Below are 25,843 nucleotides of genomic sequence, written 5' to 3'. Positions count from 1 at the left end.
GAGTTTATTATTAGACTCTGGATCGGAAATCAACATTATCAAGAAACCTGCTTTACTCGATTCAGCCATCATCGACGAAAAGGAATCAATCGAAGTGCGAGGAATTACGGCAACGAGCCTGGTCTCCCTAGGGCAGACGGTAATACAGGTTGCGGGCCATCCGGTTGGTTTTCATCATAGTCGATGATTCATTGCTAATCGATCAAGACGGAATCCTAGGATCCGAATTTTTTGCAGGTTGTAAGGCTCGTTTAGATTATGAGGGAAAACATATCAGATGGGGAAATATTTATATTCCCTTCGATAGTAAAGAAAAAATAATTATACCGAAGCGAAGTTCAATAACGTGTTCAGTTAATATCGCTAATCCAGAGATAAAAGAGGGATTTATTCCAAGAATCGAGCCGAACAAGGGAATCTATTTTGGTAATGCAGTTGTGAGGAATCATAAAGGAAAAGGTTACATAAGAGTAATAAATACTACTTCGAGAGATTACGTATTTACAACACCAACGATGGTAATTAAAGAATTTGAAAATCCCCCCGCCCCCCGCCCCGCTTCCTAGGACAGCGTGCAATACAGTTCTAAGATCGGAGGAAAGTAGATACGATAAAATAAATGAGTTACTACGACTCGAACATTTGAACGAAGAAGAAAAGGAAAATGCTAAAAAATTGATTCGTAATAATCAAGATAGGTTTCATATTCCAGGAGATACATTGGAAGCAACCGAAGTTCTGGAACATAGGATAATTACAACGGATAATATACCCATCAATACTAAACAGTATCGATATCCACCAATACATCGAGAAGAAATAAATCGACAGGTCCAAGAACTACTAGATACGGACGTAGTGGAACCATCAATATCTCCATATAACTCCCCGTTATGGATTGTGCTCAAAAACCCGATTCGCAAGGAAATAAGCGCTGGAGATTAGTCATCGATTATAGAAAATTGAACGATAAAACGATTGGCGATGCCTTCCCACTACCCAACATTACAGAAATATTGGATCAATTAGGAAGTGCAAAATATTTTTCCACGTTTGACTTGGCATCGGGCTTTCACCAGATCCGTATGTCACAGGAAGATGCCCACAAAACTGCATTTTCGACACCATACGGGCATTTTCAATTCAAAAGAATGCCCTTTGGATTAAAAGATGCCCCAGCAACATTTCAACGTTTGATGAATTCAATATTATCTGGTCTGCAAGGAATAGAACTATTCGTCTATCTGGATGACATAGTGATTTATTCCACGTCTCTCCAAGAACGCGAAATTAAATTTAATAAATTAATGGAAAGACTGAGGAAAGCTAAATTACGATTACAACCTGATAAGTGCGAATTTTTACGACACGAGGTGAATTATTTAGGACATATAATTAGTGAGGATGGCGTGAAACCCGACCCAAAGAAAGTCGAAGCCGTATCAAAATTTCCACGACCAAAGAGGGCGAAAAATATCAAACGATTTCTGGGACTAGCAGGATATTACAGAAGATTTATACCCGATTTCCCCAAGGTCGCGAAACCATTGACACAACTATTAAAGAAAGATACTCCCTTTAAATGGACAGAAAATCAAGAAAACGCATTCAATAATTTAAAGACAGCGTTAGTGACGAAACCCATCCTGCAATATCCAGACTTTTCTAAACCCTTTAACCTTACTACAGACGCATCAGGATATGCAATAAGCGGTGTACTGAGTCAAGGGCCAATCGGAAAGGATTTGCCGATTGCGTATGCCTCAAGGCTATTAAATCCCGCCGAACGAAACTACTCTACCATAGAAAAGGAGTGTCTGGCAATTGTTTACAGCGCAATGCACTTCCGACCGTATCTTTACGGAAGAAAGTTTACCATCGTAACCGATCATAAACCTTTAGCGTGGATGCATTCTATCAAAGATCCTACTTCAAGAATTTGGAAATGGAAATTAAAGTTATCGGACTTCGAATTTGATATTGTATACAAAGAAGGCAGGGCGAACGGAAACGCAGACGCATTATCTAGGAAACCTCCGGAAGTTTGTTTACCAATCAGAAAGAGAGAGGAAGTCTCACCGATTCGCTATCCTGTCTCAAAAAGATTCGAAATAGATACGTCAACCGAAGACTCTCCCATATTCGAAGCTAAACCACACGTCTTGCCTCAATCCAGTGATTCTAAAAATCAAGGAAAGGGTTTTACCCGAAAACATTTTACAATAGAAGAAACCCCCATAAAATATTTAGACCAAGCATTAGCAGAAATCGATGTAAGTACAGATAGAGAAATAACCAATCGAGAAAAAGAAGGCACGGATACAACAAGCGAAAAAGAGACCTCCACTGTAATTCCAGAATTAATTCAACAACGAGAAAAGGACACGAGACCTACGATAATTGCGGAACTAAGAATTTCAGAAACCCGAGACTCAATTGCGAGAGTAAATGACCATAAAGTAGTATTTATAGATATACATGGCAATCCGATAGATAAAGGAGCCTTAGAAATGAAGGAAACGGGAAAGTTACCTCGTTATGAAGATTTAATGTTAGAAAAAGCAAGATTGAATTACGATTCTGGAAAATACATTGTATTCCTACCGATAAAGGAAAATAGAAATATTCCAATAACACCAGAAAATTTATTAAACTCGCTAAGATCTCTATTAGACGCAGTAAATGAGAAACAATACCCTGGCGATATACAATCAGAAAATTAAAGGAAATATTTATGGAAAAAACCTTAACCATCACCATTTGCACTGGGGAAGTAATTACCCCATCTGTGGAAGCGCGGAACAACATAATACGAGAAAAACATGAATCAAGCGTAGCAGGACACAAAGGAATAACAAAAACTTATCAAAGAATACGACAACATTACTATTGGGAAAATATGAAAAAGGAAATTCAAGATTACGTAAGAACATGTAAGGAATGTCAATTGAAGAAACTCACAAGAATAAAAGCAAAGCAACCAATGGTACTTACAGACACACCAGGTAAAGCGTTCGATAAGGTTAGTATGGATATTATAGGTCCATTACCAAAAACCCAAAAGGGAAACGAATATATATTAACTATCCAAGACTTATTAACAAAATACTCAATTGGGATTCCACTAGGAGGAATCTCTTCAGCCTCTCGGCCTATCTTAGCGGACGTTTTTGTAAAGCGATTTATTTGTCGTTTCGGGTCACCGAGAGCTATTCTCACTGATCAAGGAACGAACTTTACATCCTCACTAATGAAGAAAGTAGCAAAGAGATTCCGCATCAAACAATATACCACGACGGCATATCATCCACAAAGTAACGGTTCAATCGAAAGATCTCACCACGTGCTGATAGAATATCTCAAATTATACATTGAAAATTCCAAAAATTGGGACGAATGGGTAGAATTAGCTATGTTTTCCTATAATACCTCTGTACACGAAGGAACGAAATTCTCCCCGCACGAATTAGTTTTTGGACATCTAGCCAGAGAACCTACTGGTGAAGTAATAATCGAAGAGAACATGGAACCAACTTACGCAGAATATCTCGAAGATCTGTTCGATAAAATTAACACCGTACAACGAATGGCGAGAGAAAATTTGATAAAATCCAAACTAAGATCAAAAGAATATTACGACCGACGAATCAACCCCCAAGATTTTAAAATAGGAGATTCGATATATTTACTAAAAGAACCCAGTAAAGGAAAATTCTCCGATCAATATACTGGACCATACAAAGTGCTAGAAATCTTGCAGAACCAAAACGTCAAGATCGAAGTAAAAGGGATTCCGCGAACGGTGCATTTAAACAAGTTAAAACTAGCGCATAATCGAAATAAGCAATGAATAAAGCGATTTCAGTGGGCAACGTAGTGCGGTAGTATATGTTATAGTGCTGTTCGTCGAATAATACAGATATCGAACACCTAAAAGGAAAAAGGAAAATTATTATACGTGTTTCAATTATTGCTTAAATATAAAACGTGTTAACTTAATGAACAATTAACTAGTGAAAGTGAAAGTTACCTTGTGAACAAGTGATCAACATACAAGAAAGTGTACGTGCAAGTATAGGTTATGGATCGTTGTTCGTGGAACACAATGTATGACAGCTACCTAAAATAAGTGAATAAATTAGTTTCAATTGTCTCAGTGCAAAATACAAGGTTACTAAATGTTATAACTATATTATGGATAAATCAAAAGGAGGTGTAACACTGTCCGTCAAATAATACAGATAGCGAAAACCTAAAAAGAAAAAGGGAAAATTATTATGTGTACTCCAATTATTGTTTGAATATACAACGTGTCGATTCAATAAATAATTAAAAGAGGGGAAGTGAAAGTTACCTTGTAAACAAGTAATCATCAAACAAGAAGGTCTACATGCAAAATATGATATGGCTCCCTGCTTGCGGGACACCATGTACCAGCTGAAAATAAACGAACGAATTAACTTCAATTGCCTTAATGCAAAGAGCAGCATCGCTAAATGTTATAACGGTGCTGTGGAGGCGTGGCAGTGTTCGTCGAATGACACAGATAGCGGAAACTTGGAAAAAGAAAAGAAGTTTATTACGAGTGTTCCAATTACTGTTTGAATGTAAAACGTGTTAGTTCAACGAATAACGAAAACAGTGAAAGTGCAACTTACCTCGTGAACAATCAATCACCATACAAGGAAGTGTACATGCATGGATTTCGCAGATTAACAAAAAGAAATAAAATAGCTGATAAATATAGAAAGTGGTTAGAAAATAATTAAGATAGATTAATTGAGAGTTAGTAATAAATATAACCGGAGTAAAAGGATATTTTATTGTGTATTAATCTACGTAGTATTGTTATATTATTATATCTAACATGTAGAAGTGGATTTTGTACGCATATATGTATATAGTTACAATCCAAGTAGTATTCATAATATTTATTTTCACTGATAACAAGTACGTAAAACCTAAAATAAAACAAAGTTTTTAACAATAAAAAAAAAACAAAAAAAAGGGGGAAGAAGAAAAAAAAAGAAGAAAAAAAAGGAAAGAAAAAAAATATAATATATATAAATATAAAATTTTCTTTTTCTATAAAAGGTTATTCCTATTTCTGATAAACTCGAGAAACGAAAACATTATACCATGATACACTGACACAAAGATACACCACACAGAAGAAACTAATAGAGAACGCTTTAAGCTTGGCAAACTTACCGCCCGACGAATTTGCATACACCATAACCAAAACCCAGGACACATGGCTTTGATTGTTATTTAATAAGGTTTTGGGTTTATAAAATAACGATTCACTTAGATTCGTTTTCTCCAATATATTTCAGTCTTATAACACGTCTTACCACACAGGAATCTCCAAGTCAATAGAACAACGTGGTCGACTTCTAAGACAAAAGAGCGTCGTTAGAAGTCGTACCAACTTAGCTTGTAGTAAGCAGCGATCATACCAACTTAACATTTCTCAACACTCCCCTTTGATCGCTAGTTTCTACAAGCCCCATAGCTTTGGTAAATTGCTGGGTCTTAATCCTAGTTAGGCCTTTGGTGAGAATGTCAGCCACATTCTCAGGACTAGGTACATAAGTATAATCTAGTATCCCCCTCGATACGCAGTTCTTAACGTAAAAGTAGCGCACTTGGACGTGCTTAGAACTCTCAGCAACTATTTCGTCCTTTGACCATGAAATAGCTCCGATATTATCGCAGAATATCTTGCAGGGGCGATGGCAATATGACAGTTGACCCAATTCCTTTAACAGTAAAGAAATCCACACTGTTTCCCTTGCTGCTTCCTGCATTGCCACAAATTCCGCTTCGCACGTCGATTGAGCTATAATCGGTTGTTTTTTGGATAGCCAGGATATCGCACCACCAGCGAGTATGAACATATACCCGCTCCTGGATTTCCTGTCTACCGTACAACCCGCAAAATCCGAGTCGCAAAACACCTTCAGAGGTTGCCCGGTCCTTTGGTATACTAACTTCAAGTCTTTGGTCTTTAGTAAATATCTGAATACCCGCTTCGCTGCTTTCCAATCGGATACAGTCGGATTCGCGCATCTTTGGCTTAGTTTCCCTATTGCACACGCAACATCAGGACGACTTACAGTAGCTACATACATTATGTGCCCCACAGCTTGTTCATATAATTTACTGTCGAGAGGCTCATCACGTTCAATATCAAAACCAGCCTCGCATTCTCTAGCTAGCGGTGTCGACACTCCCACCACCCCAACCTCACGAGTAATGTCAAACAGATCCAGCATTTGACCTATCTGTACAGATTGATCGAATACTACAGTGGTGCTGTTTGGCTTACTCAGGTGGATGGACAGAAATTGAGTGTCTACGCCTAGCATTCTAACATCTAATTTGTCCTTAATCCTAGTTTTGAATATCTCAATCCACTCATTCGTCCCAAACACGAGGATGTCGTCCACATACACAGCTACAATAAATTTTTTAGACGCATATATATATATATAAATATATTTCAATCAATCAATTTGGACAGTTACATATAAGTATAAACATATATGCCGAACATGTAATAACCTAGTAAATATTAGAGACAGTGCTTCCAATACTATGCAATAAATACAATATTATCAATTTATGAAATAAAAGTATACATGAAGTCAAAAACTAACAGTTTAACTAATAGTTTAATATATATATATATATATATATATATTCCTGGCGTTTCAATTATTTTCCCCTTTTGTAGTTATTCTTATTTCCTGGTTTATTTTGAATTGTGTGTATATGTATTTTGTTTATTGGTTGGATCCGTTAATCGCCCTCGTTTTGTTAATCCTTCCTTTCGTTTCGTAGTGCCGTGTGTTCGTTTGTGCATTCAAATCCTTATTCGCGTGTTTTGTATAGAATGGTTTTCTTGTTCTTGTTACGGCGTGTGCGGAGCGCGGGACGTGACACCCCCGCCCTTGAAGTTCAAATTTCCAAAGGAAATTTGACTGATGGTATCTCTGAGTTCGCTCAAGGCGGACGTAGATGTCGTTGGTAGTTGAGTGACTACCGGTGTTATCGATATCCCTTGAGGTTGTGCTGTTTGATCATCGATATTTCGTCTTCTTTTGAGGTATCGTAGCGGGTGGGTGACTGAGCCGCATATTGCTCCTAATAGGGCGATTCCACATTCGTAAGTTTCACGTAACTGGTATCCGTGTGCGGCTATATCTATTATTGTTTTGATTAGTTTAAATATTGCGAGTATTCCAAATATTGCTGCACTGACAGTTCCAAATTCCATAAAACCAGTCCATAAGCTTGATACGGTATTTTTCGCTATTGTCGTTAATGTGTTTTGTCCATCATTCCCAGGATGTTTACTGTTCCAGGGACGATTGTTTTTCCTGTTGCTCCTCTCGCTAATGCGTTCGAGACTGCAGATTTTCTGCCGGGAACATGACGTGGCTTCCGCTCGTGGCCAACGACGATGGTGCTGAATATCGCCACGTTTGGCGCACGTCCGGGTGGAGTTCCTGTGGTGCGATTCCTTTGCCAAACGGGTAGTTCCGAGTAGCATTTTGTTGTATGTCGTACCTTTACTTGTACCGGAATGCATTTGACTATATGGATCGCTTCTCCTGCGATCAGAGCCATGTGTCCTGGGTTTTGGTTATGGTGTATGCAAATTCGTCGGGCGGTAAGTTTGCCAAGCTTAAAGCGTTCTCTGTTAGTTTCTTCTGTGTGGTGTATCTTTGTGTCAGTGTATCATGGTATAATGTTTTCATTTCTCGAGTTTATCAGAAATAGTAATAACCTTTTATAGAAAAAGAAAATTTTATATTTATATATATTTGTTAAGGAAATTCGAGGATTTGGGAATACAAATTATTGCCTATATTTCCCACACAACAGTTATACATCTATATTACTCTCTGAAGAACGTCTTGCACGCACGCTGGTCGCCAACCGACTATCCTAAATTCTGCTAACATCTGGCAACAGTCTTTTGTCTCCACTAAGCCTTGACGCCCTCTGGCCCTTACACACACACTCTCATGTACAGTGTAAATGTATCACTTCCCTAACAATATTATATTTTTTTTCTTTCCTTTTTTTTCTTCTTTATTTTTCTTCTTCCCCTTTTTCTTTCTTTTTTTTTTTGTTTTTTTTTATTGTTAAAACCTTTGATTTATTTTAGGTTTTACGTACTTGTTATCAGTGAAAATAAATATTATGAATACTACTTGGCTTGTAATTATATACATGTCGGAGATGAAAGGAAAGCCGAAGCCTTTCCTTGGAAATTTTGGGAACATCCTCTAGTACCTTAGCCTAGATTTTATTATAGTTGTAATTGCTTAAGATTTGTAATAAGCGAGATTGGGTTCGAGGTGACAATCGGTCGCTGAACGTAGCCACGGTCACGGGATGGATGTTTTATCTAACGGAGGTCTGGAGTGGTTGTATGTGTTTTCCGAGAAATGTGGTTGTGGCGGCATGCGGCCTCGAGAGCGGGCCTAGCCACGTGTGATGTTGCCTCGGAGGTGCCGATGCAATGGGACATACATTGTATTAGTAATCAAAACTCCAGGCAGAAACTGCCTAGCAACGGCGTTTGGAACTTTCTCGATGCTTCCAACGAGTGTGCCTAGCAACGGCGTTTGGAACCTTCTCGATGCTTCCAAACGGGTATAGAAAACAAAATGCAATCGTACAGGGAGAAAAATCACCACGAGGCTGGCATTCTTGCGATTGCCTTGGAGAGTGATACATCGAGCATTTTCGACGATCGCATTTGCGTCTAAGTTAGTTTCGCTTAGTAAGGAGTTATCCCGGTGACCGTGGATTCGTTTGAACTCAAACATTGCTAATAGTATTATTTAATTTAATTATTCGTAGATCGTATTATTCATTAGGCTTAGTGTTTGTTAGACTGATTATTAGTTGTACTTATTATTTGTTAAGCTTAGTGATAGACCTGTATATACGTGTAAATAAAATCTCGGCTTTGTGAAACGATGGCTAGTCCACACGAAGAGTCGTCGCGCGCCCAAAATTCGAATCGTGATCCGACATACATATATGCGTACGTATTGGTAAGTAGTATAAATGAGATTTGTTTTATTGTTATAAATATATAAGTATATATCATCAATAGGAATAAATATCACAAATGTACCTTGTCTTCGAGTATATATATATATATATATATATATATATATATATATATATATATATATATATATATATATATATATATATATATATATATATATATATATATAGTGGTGAACATAAGTGAAAATTATATGCATAGTTATAAATATTGTTTGTTTACAGGTGGATAGCATCAGTATTTGGTTTCGTACAAATACTTTACAGTTCCACTGTGTGAATTGCTATTCATGTTGTTCCATCCGTCGTTCAGAAAATGGTTGATGAGTTCGCCATCAGTTCTGTACACACATATAAAAATAGTTAATGTATATATGTAGTATCGTGAGTGAGAGGCCTGGGAGTTGGCGGGTGATCCGCGTGGAATGTCGCGAGAGCCGAGGCGTTTGTTTTTGATCGCGTAGTTTTGGAAAGAGGAGACCTACGTGATCTTGGCCACGAGCGGTTGCCAAGGGACGGGAGAAAAGGAATCAACAAACAGAGTTTGCGAGTGGCGTTGCCGAGAGAGTGTTGATTGCATTTTGTGAAAGTCGAGTCGTTATCTAATTATTTAGTTGTGCTGTTTTCTGTACGTTTGGTGTGAATAGTTCAGGTTGAACAACAATCGTCTTTTTCTGTCCGATTAACATCTGTATCATCCATTCCTTGTAAATATATTATATCACGATATTACATATATATATTATTTATTTTTTTTTATATATATAATTTTCGTTTGGATCTGTTCCTTTGTACGAATACTGTATCCCTGTATATAATATAATATATATAATATGTTATAATTATGTTAGTTGTTATTTATTATATATATTTTCCTTAACTCTCTCCCCCTTTTCCTTGTTTTTTTTTTTTTTTTTTTTTATTAGTACCTAACATTCCTATTATGATGCTGTATTGTATTGCATTGGCTGTTATTTGTATGTGCGCGCGACAAATTTTTCAACATGGTCGCTCGCGTGTCTCTTTGGTATGGCGTTGGTTTAATGTCAACAGTAACGTGTTGTTGAAATAACTAATTAATTGTTAATCACTATAATTTTATTCAGTAGTGTTTTGTAATATTGTTTTGTGTTTCATGATATTTTGTGTGTCAATACCGTGTGCTACTTTAATGTGATAGCATGGATTGTATTGTTACCGAATTTCAATAGTCATTGTTTTGATTATACGTGACTTGCATTTATGTAAGTCTCGTTTAATTTAGTTAATGTTTTGTGTATTGTGTTACCAGTTATTTCGTGTAGCATAACTTTATTCCTTCGCACCGAGGTCAGTTATGTCTTGTCGTTAATATTTAGTTAGTCTATCTTGATTAATATATATATTTAACAAATATTTAAGAAACAATGGCGAGTGTAGTGGAATCGTTGGACGAAGAAATGGTTTTGACATTGTCGGAAAAGCTTAAAGCATGGGATGCGAACTTTCGCGATATGAGTGCAAAACTCGCCGAATTACAAAGCGGCTTATTCGAACTTAAAACAAAACAAGAACCTAAAACACCCGTATCGCCGCCGACAACGCAACAAGAGACGGTCCAGCCGAGTGGACATACCCAGCCAATTAAGCTAAAAGATGCGATCGAATCGGTGCCAGTGTTTGACGGATATCGACCATCGGTATTCCACTTTTTAAGAGCTTGTGAGCGCGCGCGAAATATGATTTCCAGATATCAAGAACCTCAATTGGTAAAATTGTTAGTAAATAAGCTCCGTGGACACGCGCTCCTCGCCATCGAAGACACAGAATTAACGAGTCTAAACGATTTCGGAAACAAATTGAAGGATCTATTCGGCCCAAAGAAATCTCTTAACGAATATAAAGGGGAATTAGGAACGATATTTCAACGACCCGGGGAAGACATATTAGATTATATGGATCGCGTTAGAAATCTTAGATTGGCAATAATGGACGGAGAAAGAGGCGACTACGGCATCATATCCCCCGATATCCAAGATACTATAGATTGGGAAACGAAAGAAGCTTTCGTTAAAGGACTTCCGAACGAGGTATATGTGCGAGTAAAAATAGCAGGGTACCATACTTTAGAAGATGCGTATCGTCAAGCCGACAAAGCAACACACGAATTGAAACAAATAACCGATAGAACGCGACCCCAACGACCGACACCCTCGAACTATTATAGACGCGACAACGCACATCCTTCGAACACTAACAACAATATCAGGAACAACCGCCAAGATCGAAGATCGCTACCTCCATCGCAGAATTTTTTGAATTCTACAAGACAAAATATCACGTGTAACTATTGCAAAAAACCCGGGCATCTAGTGAAAGACTGTTACAAATTTAAAGCCCGAGTAGATGCCGGATTAATCGTACCCTATGCTTCGAGACCATCGGGAAACCAAACACGTCCTTCGGGAGAATGGGGCGAGCCACGAAGGAACGATACGCCGAATCGCCCAAGAGTACAGGCGGCAACCAGGCGACCGGCGCCGACGGCAACAAACAGAACGAGGACAGCCACCCCCGCGAGATCGACTCCACCACCCATAACGAGAGACAGAGCGAACGCAATGCCGACCATAAGATCGAACGAACAACCACTAAATATTGTGGGGGAGTCATCCCACAACCAAACGAGGTCACAGACAGAGAATCCAGAATCTCAAGGCAAAAGGAAAAGAGTGAAGCACAAGCAACCGGCGAAGGAAAATCATCAGGAGTTGAATTCAGATTCGGAAGGCGACCTCTCCGAATTATTTCAATAAAATTTAACGATTCCCCAACGAACCCAACTGCACGAATAGTTTCCCCAGATCTAAAGACTAAGACGAGTTTATTATTAGACTCTGGATCGGAAATCAACATTATCAAGAAACCTGCTTTACTCGATTCAGCCATCATCGACGAAAAGGAATCAATCGAAGTGCGAGGAATTACGGCAACGAGCCTGGTCTCCCTAGGGCAGACGGTAATACAGGTTGCGGGCCATCCGGTTGGTTTTCATCATAGTCGATGATTCATTGCTAATCGATCAAGACGGAATCCTAGGATCCGAATTTTTTGCAGGTTGTAAGGCTCGTTTAGATTACGAGGGAAAACATATCAGATGGGGAAATATTTATATTCCCTTCGATAGTAAAGAAAAAATAATTATACCGAAGCGAAGTTCAATAACGTGTTCAGTTAATATCGCTAATCCAGAGATAAAAGAGGGATTTATTCCAAGAATCGAGCCGAACAAGGGAATCTATTTTGGTAATGCAGTTGTGAGGAATCATAAAGGAAAAGGTTACATAAGAGTAATAAATACTACTTCGAGAGATTACGTATTTACAACACCAACGATGGTAATTAAAGAATTTGAAAATCCCCCCCGCCCCCCACCCCGCTTCCTAGGACAGCGTGCAATACAGTTCTAAGATCGGAGGAAAGTAGATACGATAAAATAAATGAGTTACTACGACTCGAACATTTGAACGAAGAAGAAAAGGAAAATGCTAAAAAATTGATTCGTAATAATCAAGATAGGTTTCATATTCCAGGAGATACATTGGAAGCAACCGAAGTTCTGGAACATAGGATAATTACAACGGATAATATACCCATCAATACTAAACAGTATCGATATCCACCAATACATCGAGAAGAAATAAATCGACAGGTCCAAGAACTACTAGATACGGACGTAGTGGAACCATCAATATCTCCATATAACTCCCCGTTATGGATTGTGCTCAAAAACCCGATTCGCAAGGAAATAAGCGCTGGAGATTAGTCATCGATTATAGAAAATTGAACGATAAAACGATTGGCGATGCCTTCCCACTACCCAACATTACAGAAATATTGGATCAATTAGGAAGTGCAAAATATTTTTCCACGTTTGACTTGGCATCGGGCTTTCACCAGATCCGTATGTCACAGGAAGATGCCCACAAAACTGCATTTTCGACACCATACGGGCATTTTCAATTCAAAAGAATGCCCTTTGGATTAAAAGATGCCCCAGCAACATTTCAACGTTTGATGAATTCAATATTATCTGGTCTGCAAGGAATAGAACTATTCGTCTATCTGGATGACATAGTGATTTATTCCACGTCTCTCCAAGAACGCGAAATTAAATTTAATAAATTAATGGAAAGACTGAGGAAAGCTAAATTACGATTACAACCTGATAAGTGCGAATTTTTACGACACGAGGTGAATTATTTAGGACATATAATTAGTGAGGATGGCGTGAAACCCGACCCAAAGAAAGTCGAAGCCGTATCAAAATTTCCACGACCAAAGAGGGCGAAAAATATCAAACGATTTCTGTGACTAGCAGGATATTACAGAAGATTTATACCCGATTTCCCCAAGGTCGCGAAACCATTGACACAACTATTAAAGAAAGATACTCCCTTTAAATGGACAGAAAATCAAGAAAACGCATTCAATAATTTAAAGACAGCGTTAGTGACGAAACCCATCCTGCAATATCCAGACTTTTCTAAACCCTTTAACCTTACTACAGACGCATCAGGATATGCAATAAGCGGTGTACTGAGTCAAGGGCCAATCGGAAAGGATTTGCCGATTGCGTATGCCTCAAGGCTATTAAATCCCGCCGAACGAAACTACTCTACCATAGAAAAGGAGTGTCTGGCAATTGTTTACAGCGCAATGCACTTCCGACCGTATCTTTACGGAAGAAAGTTTACCATCGTAACCGATCATAAACCTTTAGCGTGGATGCATTCTATCAAAGATCCTACTTCAAGAATTTGGAAATGGAAATTAAAGTTATCGGACTTCGAATTTGATATTGTATACAAAGAAGGCAGGGCGAACGGAAACGCAGACGCATTATCTAGGAAACCTCCGGAAGTTTGTTTACCAATCAGAAAGAGAGAGGAAGTCTCACCGATTCGCTATCCTGTCTCAAAAAGATTCGAAATAGATACGTCAACCGAAGACTCTCCCATATTCGAAGCTAAACCACACGTCTTGCCTCAATCCAGTGATTCTAAAAATCAAGGAAAGGGTTTTACCCGAAAACATTTTACAATAGAAGAAACCCCCATAAAATATTTAGACCAAGCATTAGCAGAAATCGATGTAAGTACAGATAGAGAAATAACCAATCGAGAAAAAGAAGGCACGGATACAACAAGCGAAAAAGAGACCTCCACTGTAATTCCAGAATTAATTCAACAACGAGAAAAGGACACGAGACCTACGATAATTGCGGAACTAAGAATTTCAGAAACCCGAGACTCAATTGCGAGAGTAAATGACCATAAAGTAGTATTTATAGATATACATGGCAATCCGATAGATAAAGGAGCCTTAGAAATGAAGGAAACGGGAAAGTTACCTCGTTATGAAGATTTAATGTTAGAAAAAGCAAGATTGAATTACGATTCTGGAAAATACATTGTATTCCTACCGATAAAGGAAAATAGAAATATTCCAATAACACCAGAAAATTTATTAAACTCGCTAAGATCTCTATTAGACGCAGTAAATGAGAAACAATACCCTGGCGATATACAATCAGAAAATTAAAGGAAATATTTATGGAAAAAACCTTAACCATCACCATTTGCACTGGGGAAGTAATTACCCCATCTGTGGAAGCGCGGAACAACATAATACGAGAAAAACATGAATCAAGCGTAGCAGGACACAAAGGAATAACAAAAACTTATCAAAGAATACGACAACATTACTATTGGGAAAATATGAAAAAGGAAATTCAAGATTACGTAAGAACATGTAAGGAATGTCAATTGAAGAAACTCACAAGAATAAAAGCAAAGCAACCAATGGTACTTACAGACACACCAGGTAAAGCGTTCGATAAGGTTAGTATGGATATTATAGGTCCATTACCAAAAACCCAAAAGGGAAACGAATATATATTAACTATCCAAGACTTATTAACAAAATACTCAATTGGGATTCCACTAGGAGGAATCTCTTCAGCCTCTCGGCCTATCTTAGCGGACGTTTTTGTAAAGCGATTTATTTGTCGTTTCGGGTCACCGAGAGCTATTCTCACTGATCAAGGAACGAACTTTACATCCTCACTAATGAAGAAAGTAGCAAAGAGATTCCGCATCAAACAATATACCACGACGGCATATTATCCACAAAGTAACGGTTCAATCGAAAGATCTCACCACGTGCTGATAGAATATCTCAAATTATACATTGAAAATTCCAAAAATTGGGACGAATGGGTAGAATTAGCTATGTTTTCCTATAATACCTCTGTACACGAAGGAACGAAATTCTCCCCGCACGAATTAGTTTTTGGACATCTAGCCAGAGAACCTACTGGTGAAGTAATAATCGAAGAGAACATGGAACCAACTTACGCAGAATATCTCGAAGATCTGTTCGATAAAATTAACACCGTACAACGAATGGCGAGAGAAAATTTGATAAAATCCAAACTAAGATCAAAAGAATATTACGACCGACGAATCAACCCCCAAGATTTTAAAATAGGAGATTCGATATATTTACTAAAAGAACCCAGTAAAGGAAAATTCTCCGATCAATATACTGGACCATACAAAGTGCTAGAAATCTTGCAGAACCAAAACGTCAAGATCGAAGTAAAAGGGATTCCGCGAACGGTGCATTTAAACAAGTTAAAACTAGCGCATAATCGAAATAAGCAATGAATAAAGCGATTTCAGTGGGCAACGTAGTGCGGTAGTATATGTTATAGTGCTGTTCGTCGAATAATACAGATATCGAACACCTAAAAGGAAAAAGGAAAATTATTATACGTGTTTCAATTATTGCTTAAATATAAAACGTGTTAACTTAATGAACAATTAACTAGTGAAAGTGAAAGTTACCTTGTGAACAAGTGATCAACATACAAGAAAGTGTACGTGCAAGTATAGGTTATGGATCGTTGTTCGTGGAACACAATGTATGACAGCTACCTAAAATAAGTGAATAAATTAGTTTCAATTGTCTCAGTGCAAAATACAAGGTTACTAAATGTTATAACTATATTATGGATAAATCAAAAGGAGGTGTAACACTGTCCGTCGAATAATACAGATAGCGAAAACCTAAAAAGAAAAAGGGAAAATTATTATGTGTACTCCAATTATTGTTTGAATATACAACGTGTCGATTCAATAAATAATTAAAAGAGGGGAAGTGAAAGTTACCTTGTAAACAAGTAATCATCAAACAAGAAGGTCTACATGCAAAATATGATATGGCTCCCTGCTTGCGGGACACCATGTACCAGCTGAAAATAAACGAACGAATTAACTTCAATTGCCTCAATGCAAAGAGCAGCATCGCTAAATGTTATAACGGTGCTGTGGAGGCGTGGCAGTGTTCGTCGAATGACACAGATAGCGGAAACTTGGAAAAAGAAAAGAAGTTTATTACGAGTGTTCCAATTACTGTTTGAATGTAAAACGTGTTAGTTCAACGAATAACGAAAACAGTGAAAGTGCAACTTACCTCGTGAACAATCAATCACCATACAAGGAAGTGTACATGCATGGATTTCGCAGATTAACAAAAAGAAATAAAATAGCTGATAAATATAGAAAGTGGTTAGAAAATAATTAAGATAGATTAATTGAGAGTTAGTAATAAATATAACCGGAGTAAAAGGATATTTTATTGTGTATTAATCTACGTAGTATTGTTATATTATTATATCTAACATGTAGAAGTGGATTTTGTACGCATATATGTATATAGTTACAATCCAAGTAGTATTCATAATATTTATTTTCACTGATAACAAGTACGTAAAACCTAAAATAAAACAAAGGTTTTAACAATAAAAAAAAAAAACAAAAAAAGGGGGAAGAAGAAAAAAAAAGAAGAAAAAAAAAGGAAAGAAAAAAAATATAATATATATAAATATAAAATTTTCTTTTTCTATAAAAGGTTATTCCTATTTCTGATAAACTCGAGAAACGAAAACATTATACCATGATACACTGACACAAAGATACACCACACAGAAGAAACTAATAGAGAACGCTTTAAGCTTGGCAAACTTACCGCCCGACGAATTTGCATACACCATAACCAAAACCCAGGACACATGGATTTGATCGCAGGAGAAGCGGTCCATATAGTCAAATACATTCCGGTACAAGTAAAAGTACGACATACAACAAAATGCTACTCGGAGCTATCCGTTTGGCAAGGGAATCGCACCACACAAATTCCGCCCGGACGTGCGCCAAACGTGGCGATATTCAGCACCATCGTCGGTGACCATGAGCGGAATATATACCCAAGAGGACCTGGACGCACTACGGGACCACGTCATGTTCCCGGCAGAAATATTGCAGTCTTAAACACATTGGCCAGAGGAGCGACAGGAAAAACAATCGTCCCTGGAACAGTAAACATCCTGGGATGATGGACCATAACACCGGTAGTCACTCATCAACCAACGACATCTACATCCGCCTTGAGCGAACTCAGTGACGCCATCAGTCAAATTTCCTTTGTAAATTTGAACTCCAAGGGTGGGGGTGTCACGTCCCGTGCTCCGCACGCGCCGTAACATGAACAAGTAAACTATTCTATACAAAACGCGCGAATAAGGATTTGAATGCACGAACGAACACACGGCGCTACGAAACTAAAGGAAGGATTAACAAAACGAGGGCGACTAATAAATCCAACCAGTATAAAATAAAATAGATAAAACCAGCTAATGGATTGAACGAGTTACGAACCAAACAAATAAACCGGGAAATAAGAATAACTACAAAAGGGGAAATAATTGAAACGCCAGAAATACATGTATATATAAATATATTTTAATCAATCAACTTGGAGAGTTACATATAAGTATAAACATATATGCTAGACATGTAATAAACTAGTAAATATTAGAGACAGTGCTTCCAATACTATATTAATAATTTATGAAATATAAGTATATACGAAGTCAAAAACTAATAGTCTAACGAATACATAAAACATACAATATTGTATTAAACATATATATATGTGTGCTCATTCTATCAAACAGATACATACTTAAAACTAGTCTACATTCCGGTAAAGAATTATAAAATAAGAACTACATTACGAAGCATGCATGTCTATATATAAATATATAAATTATATTCTAAACTAAACTACTATTAATGTATGCTCTTTCTACATTATTGATTCAAATCGATAATCTAAGATACATACTTAAAACTAGCCTGCATTCCGGTAAAGAATTATAAAATAAGAACTACATTACGAAACATGCATGTCTCTACATAAACATATAAATAATCTATTTTCTAAACTAAAACTACTATAGAACATACAACGCAACACTTGGGACTAAGCGACAACCTGTCGATAGCCCAAACGCTCAAAACAATTAACAGCGCAACGACTTGAGGAATTGGGTACAGAAATTCTACCATCAAACACAAATATGTAAACACACATTAAACGCACAATAATCTAGAAACAAAACCTTCAATACTATGTTGTCACAATACAAGATATATATATATATATATGAAATCAAATGATTGACACATAACCTCAAGTACACAACACTATATCACTAAAGAATCTAAATGAAAATCACCTTGCCAGAAATATATACATATATATGTGTGCGTGTGCGTGTTCTATCTTATTAAAAGAAATTAATATAAAATAAATAATTAACATTTCATTTCGTATGCACACTACACGGGCGAGAGAAATATACATATAAATACGTATATATATATATATATGTATGTATGTGTGAGTACATATGTTTTATATTATCGAATACTCTATAAAATAAACTACTCAAAACAATAAATAGCGCAATCGAAGAATTACAAAACATTAACCATATTGAAGTAACACACAACATAAACATATATGTATATACGTATATTCACACGAGCTATACTATTGTCACTTTAAAACAATATTAATAAATAAATGATCTAATTGCGGTAGAATAAGGAAAAACGAGCGACAGACGAAAAATTACTTCGATATCAAACAAAACTAAAGACCCGTTACTAAAACTTTACTGATGACATTTATGAGCAGCCATGTTGGATTTACACGCATCATGGCGACAGGAATATTAGGGATTAATGGAAAACAGGCGCGAGAAACAAATCATGAAAGCATATTGTTAACAATTTTCTTTAATAGACTCTATGAGCGACTACACTGTCAAATGCAAATGTAAAAATATATATAATTAATTAAAAAGGGGGAAATATAAAATTAAATATATTTAACAAACGTATAATAGATACATAGAAATATATATATATATATATATATTTCGTACATAAAAACAAAATACATCTAAAAATAATATAATAAGAAACCTCTGATGGAAATGCCTCCGCAAACATTGTCCGAACGTCGATCACCAAAGCCTAGAGGAACAACAAAAGGGGAAAAACATTAAAATCTCAAAAACAACCATAATATGCGAATATCCAAACTTACGCAAAAATAACTCAAAGAAGGAGGTCCTTGTAGCGGGAGAGCAGCGGATGTCGCGCGTGTTGCCCGAGCGAGCATCGAAGTGATAATGATGCTGCGGCCGCCAACCCTTGCACGCACCGAAGAAACACAGATAATTCCCACGGTACAGCACGTGGAAGATTCTCGCGGGAAGGACTAGATCAGCATGGAATGCTTCGAGCCTCCTAGATGCTAGCTCAGCAGAAGCACAGGACTGATAGGAACTAAGTCGACGCATGGAACCCGCATTCTCTCACGTACGATTTCAAGAAATTCAAACTGCAACATCCTGATTCCCACGGAAGCATACCCCCAGTGGACCACCATCCCGTGGGGATGGCATTATAAATAAGCGTAGCAACATAGAGCGTGGGCTTTAATCTTGGTTCATCATTATAGTGATCATTGTTATTGCCGTTCGCTCATTATTGCATTCAAAGATTTGTATAAGTATTTTGCGTTTCGGGGTCTTTTAGTTTTTTCGGTAAAGACAAGAGAGTCGCGATTAAATAAAAGAAGAATTTTAAGTCCCCATTGCTGTATTAATTCAGTTAGCGAGTTATTCAATCTGTATCGAAATAGCTAAATAAAGTAAAGGTTGATAGAAAACTATATTCGAGATTAAATAATAAACCCAACAAACTTCGACGATCACCTGAGCAGCTGGAGTAATGGCACCCGACAGCACCTTCTCCTCAAGGTAAGAAAATAAATTTTTTAAAATTTCGTCTTCTCTGATAATTTCGAGAATCAAACCAGAACTTCCTATCATCAATCTCGTCTTATTTCCGTGAAGGGTTTTGAGAATAGAATCATTGTTTAACTTTAAACAAACGTAAAGATAAATTTATATAAAACAACAAAAATCTCACATCCCTATCTAATCCAGCAACACTAAAATATATATATCCAGCTAATAAAATATATATATATAATAACCTAAGCAATTTTACATTCAAATAGAAAATCTGTTCAACGAGGAAAAATATTTATTGTACCCAGCTTTAATCCTCTCCCGTGCTAGCATCCCTGCGCATAGCAGGTTAGCCGAAAAATGGAATTCGTTTACCAGTTGCATTAGGCGTCAGTTAACGCTACCCATTAAACGTAAAAGAAAATAATAAAAATAAAATATTTTGAAATAGTCCTTAGACTACATCTGGTGGCAGCAACTACCGTATTAATTAGAAATCTAAATCAGTATTAAATACACAATAATATCATTTCAATTTATTTCCCTTCCGATTAAATTCAAAACTCAAACTATAAAAAAAAATTTTTTTCAGTAAAATTTAACTTTATATTTGATCGATTTAAACAAACAAATTAATACGTAATATTTGCTTGTTTCGACGCCTAAACGGTAGTGCATTGCATTAGCACTGTGAAATGGAGTTCAACGAGTGCTTAAACGTCGAAATATCTCCAACGGGAAGGAAATGACGGCTATTTTTCGTCAAAATCGACGAAATCTTCGCGACTTGCGAGATATTTTGCTTGTTTCGACGCTTAAACGGTTGCGCATTGCATTAGCACTGTGAAATGGAGTTCAACGAGTGCTTAAACGTCGAAATATCTCCAACGGGAAGGAAATGACGGCTATTTTTCGCTAAAATTTTCGAAATCTTCGCGATTTGCGAGATATTTTGATTGTTTCGACGCTTAAATGGTTGTGCATTGCATTAGCACTGTGAAATGGAGTTCAACGAGTGCTTAAACGTCGAAATATCTCCAACGGGAAGGAAATGACGGCTATTTTTCGTCAAAATTTACGAAATCTTCGCGATTTGCGAGATATTTTGTTTGTTTCGACGCTTAAATGGTTGTGCATTGCATTAGCACTGTGAAATGGAGTTCAACGAGTGCTTAAACGTCGAAATATCTCCAACGGGAAGGAAATGACGGCTATTTTTCGTCAAAATTTTCGAAATCTTCGCGATTTGCGAGATATTTTGATTGTTTCGACGCTTAAACGCTGTGCATTGCATTAGCACTGTGAAATGGAGTTCAACGAGTGCTTAAACGTCGAAATATCTCCAACGGGAAGGATATGACGGTTGTTTTTCCTCAAAATTTTCGAAATCTTCGCGATTTGCGAGATATTTTGATAGTTTCGACGCTTAAACGCTGTGCATTGCATTAGCACTGTGAAATGGAGTTCAACGAGTGCTTAAACGTCGAAATATCTCCAACGGGAAGGAAATGACGGCTATTTTTCGCTAAAATTTTCGAAATCTTCGCGATTTGCGAGATATTTTGATTGTTTCGACGCTTAATTGTTTGTGCATTGCATTAGCACTGTGAAATGGAGTTCAACGAGTGCTTAAACGTCGAAATATCTCCAATGGGAAGGAAATGACGGCTATTTTTCGTCAAAATTTTCGAAATATTCGCGATTTGCGAGATATTTTGATTGTTTCGACGCTTAAACGCTGTGCATTGCATTAGCACTGTGAAATGGAGTTCAACGAGTGCTTAAGCGTCGAAATATCTCCAACGGGAAGGAAATGACGGCTATTTTTCATCAAAATTTTCGAAATCTTCGCGATTTGCGAGATATTTTGATTGTTTCGACGCTTAAATGGTTGAGGATTGCATTAGCACTGTGAAATGGAGTTCAACGAGTGCTTAAACGTCGAAATATCTCCAACGGGAAGGAAATGACGGCTATTTTTCGCTAAAATTTTCGAAATCTTCGCGATTTGCGAGATATTTTGATTGTTTCGACGCTTAAATGGTTGTGCATTGCATTAGCACTGTGAAATGGAGTTCAACGAGTGCTTAAACGTCGAAATATCTCCAACAGGATGGAAATGACGGCTATTTTTCGCTAAAATTTTCGAAATCTTCGCGATTTGCGAGATATTTTGATTGTTTCGACGCTTAATTGTTTGTGCATTGCATTAGCACTGTGAAATGGAGTTCAACGAGTGCTTAAACGTCGAAATATCTCCAATGGGAAGGAAATTTCGGCTATTTTTCGTCAAAATTTTCGAAATATTCGCGATTTGCGAGATATTTTGATTGTTTCGACGCTTAAACGCTGTGCATTGCATTAGCACTGTGAAATGGAGTTCAACGAGTGCTTAAACGTCGAAATATCTCCAACGGGAAGGAAATGACGGCTATTTTTCATCAAAATTTTCGAAATCTTCGCGATTTGCGAGATATTTTGATTGTTTCGACGCTTAAATGGTTGAGGATTGCATTAGCACTGTGAAATGGAGTTCAACGAGTGCTTAAACGTCGAAATATCTCCAACGGGAAGGAAATGACGGCTATTTTTCGCTAAAATTTTCGAAATCTTCGCGATTTGCGAGATATTTTGATTGTTTCGACGCTTAAATGGTTGTGCATTGCATTAGCACTGTGAAATGGAGTTCAACGAGTGCTTAAACGTCGAAATATCTCCAACGGGAAGGAAATGACGGCTATTTTTCGTCAAAATTTTCGAAATCTTCGCGATTTGCGAGATATTTTGATTGTTTCGACGCTTAAACGCTGTGCATTGCATTAGCACTGTGAAATGGAGTTCAACGAGTGCTTAAACGTCGAAATATCTCCAACGGGAAGGATATGACGGTTGTTTTTCCTCAAAATTTTCGAAATCTTCGCGATTTGCGAGATATTTTGATAGTTTCGACGCTTAAACGCTGTGCATTGCATTAGCACTGTGAAATGGAGTTCAACGAGTGCTTAAACGTCGAAATATCTCCAACGGGAAGGAAATGACGGCTATTTTTCGCTAAAATTTTCGAAATCTTCGCGATTTGCGAGATATTTTGATTGTTTCGACGCTTAATTGTTTGTGCATTGCATTAGCACTGTGAAATGGAGTTCAACGAGTGCTTAAACGTCGAAATATCTCCAATGGGAAGGAAATGACGGCTATTTTTCGTCAAAATTTTCGAAATATTCGCGATTTGCGAGATATTTTGATTGTTTCGACGCTTAAACGCTGTGCATTGCATTAGCACTGTGAAATGGAGTTCAACGAGTGCTTAAGCGTCGAAATATCTCCAACGGGAAGGAAATGACGGCTATTTTTCATCAAAATTTTCGAAATCTTCGCGATTTGCGAGATATTTTGATTGTTTCGACGCTTAAATGGTTGAGGATTGCATTAGCACTGTGAAATGGAGTTCAACGAGTGCTTAAACGTCGAAATATCTCCAACGGGAAGGAAATGACGGCTATTTTTCGCTAAAATTTTCGAAATCTTCGCGATTTGCGAGATATTTTGATTGTTTCGACGCTTAAATGGTTGTGCATTGCATTAGCACTGTGAAATGGAGTTCAACGAGTGCTTAAACGTCGAAATATCTCCAACAGGATGGAAATGACGGCTATTTTTCGCTAAAATTTTCGAAATCTTCGCGATTTGCGAGATATTTTGATTGTTTCGACGCTTAATTGTTTGTGCATTGCATTAGCACTGTGAAATGGAGTTCAACGAGTGCTTAAACGTCGAAATATCTCCAATGGGAAGGAAATTTCGGCTATTTTTCGTCAAAATTTTCGAAATATTCGCGATTTGCGAGATATTTTGATTGTTTCGACGCTTAAACGCTGTGCATTGCATTAGCACTGTGAAATGGAGTTCAACGAGTGCTTAAACGTCGAAATATCTCCAACGGGAAGGAAATGACGGCTATTTTTCATCAAAATTTTCGAAATCTTCGCGATTTGCGAGATATTTTGATTGTTTCGACGCTTAAATGGTTGAGGATTGCATTAGCACTGTGAAATGGAGTTCAACGAGTGCTTAAACGTCGAAATATCTCCAACGGGAAGGAAATGACGGCTATTTTTCGCTAAAATTTTCGAAATCTTCGCGATTTGCGAGATATTTTGATTGTTTCGACGCTTAAATGGTTGTGCATTGCATTAGCACTGTGAAATGGAGTTCAACGAGTGCTTAAACGTCGAAATATCTCCAACAGGATGGATATGACGGTTGTTTTTCCTCAAAATTTTCGAAATCTTCGCGATTTGCGAGATATTTTGATTGTTTCGACGCTTAAACGCTGTGCATTGCATTAGCACTGTGAAATGGAGTTCAACGAGTGCTTAAACGTCGAAATATCTCCAACGGGCAGGAAATGACGGCTATTTCTCGTCAAAATTTTCGAAATCTTAGCGATTTGCGAGATATTTTGATTGTTTCGACGCTTAAATGGTTGTGCATTGCATTAGCACTGTGAAATGGAGTTCAACGAGTGCTTAAACGTCGAAATATCTCCAACAGGATGGAAATGACGGCTATTTTTCGCTAAAATTTTCGAAATCTTCGCGATTTGCGAGATATTTTGATTCTTTCGACGCCTAAATTGTTGTGCATTGGATTAGCACTGTGAAATGGAGTTCAACGAGTGCTTAAACGTCGAAATATCTCCAACGGGAAGGATATGACGGTTGTTTTTCCTCAAAATTTTCGAAATCTTCGCGATTTGCGAGATATTTTGATAGTTTCGACGCTTAAACGCTGTGCATTGCATTAGCACTGTGAAATGGAGTTCAACGAGTGCTTAAACGTCGAAATATCTCCAACGGGAAGGAAATGACGGCTATTTTTCGCTAAAATTTTCGAAATCTTCGCGATTTGCGAGATATTTTGATTGTTTCGAAGCTTAATTGTTTGTGCATTGCATTAGCACTGTGAAATGGAGTTCAACGAGTGCTTAAACGTCGAAATATCTCCAATGGGAAGGAAATGACGGCTATTTTCCGTCAAAATTTTCGAAATATTCGCGATTTGCGAGATATTTTGCTAGTTTCGACGCTTAAACGCTGTGCATTGCATTAGCACTGTGAAATGGAGTTCAACGAGTGCTTAAACGTCGAAATATCTCCAACGGGAAGGAAATGACGGCTATTTTTCGCTAAAATTTTCGAAATCTTCGCGATTTGCGAGATAGTTTGATTGTTTCGACGCTTAAATGGTTGTGCATTGCATTAGCACTGTGAAATGGAGTTCAACGAGTGCTTAAACGTCGAAATATCTCCAACAGGATGGAAATGACGGCTATTTTTCGCTAAAATTTTCGAAATCTTCGCGATTTGCGAGATATTTTGATTCTTTCGACGCCTAAATTGTTGTGCATTGGATTAGCACTGTGAAATGGAGTTCAACGAGTGCTTAAACGTCGAAATATCTCCAACGGGAAGGATATGACGGTTGTTTTTCCTCAAAATTTTCGAAATCTTCGCGATTTGCGAGATATTT

The 25,843-nt window shown here is 37.4% G+C and overlaps 2 long non-coding RNA genes across 2 annotated transcripts in view; both read right to left on the bottom strand.

Moving 5' to 3' along the window:
* Positions 1 to 6,682, bottom strand: part of LOC126876632 (uncharacterized) — a 42,824-nt gene extending 36,142 nt beyond the window's left edge. The window contains exon 1 of the long non-coding RNA XR_007694391.1: positions 6,568 to 6,682. This is a non-coding gene — a long non-coding RNA (uncharacterized LOC126876632). The remainder of the gene's footprint in view (positions 1 to 6,567) is intronic.
* A 10,158-nt stretch (positions 6,683 to 16,840) lies between these two features.
* On the bottom strand, positions 16,841 to 20,962 carry LOC126876633 (uncharacterized). The gene is made up of 4 exons (XR_007694392.1): positions 19,600 to 20,962; positions 19,124 to 19,526; positions 17,170 to 17,510; positions 16,841 to 16,917 (listed from the first exon to the last, which is right to left on the bottom strand). It is a non-coding gene; the product is annotated as an uncharacterized LOC126876633 (long non-coding RNA).
* Positions 20,963 to 25,843: the final 4,881 nt, after the last annotated feature.

The sequence above is a fragment of the Bombus huntii genome, unplaced genomic scaffold (genome assembly GCF_024542735.1).
Source record: "Bombus huntii isolate Logan2020A unplaced genomic scaffold, iyBomHunt1.1 ctg00000087.1, whole genome shotgun sequence".
In the NCBI taxonomy this organism is placed as follows: Eukaryota; Metazoa; Arthropoda; class Insecta; order Hymenoptera; family Apidae; genus Bombus; species Bombus huntii.
Note: the sequence above shows the minus strand (reverse complement) of the source record. Positions and strands in the feature narration are given on the sequence as shown.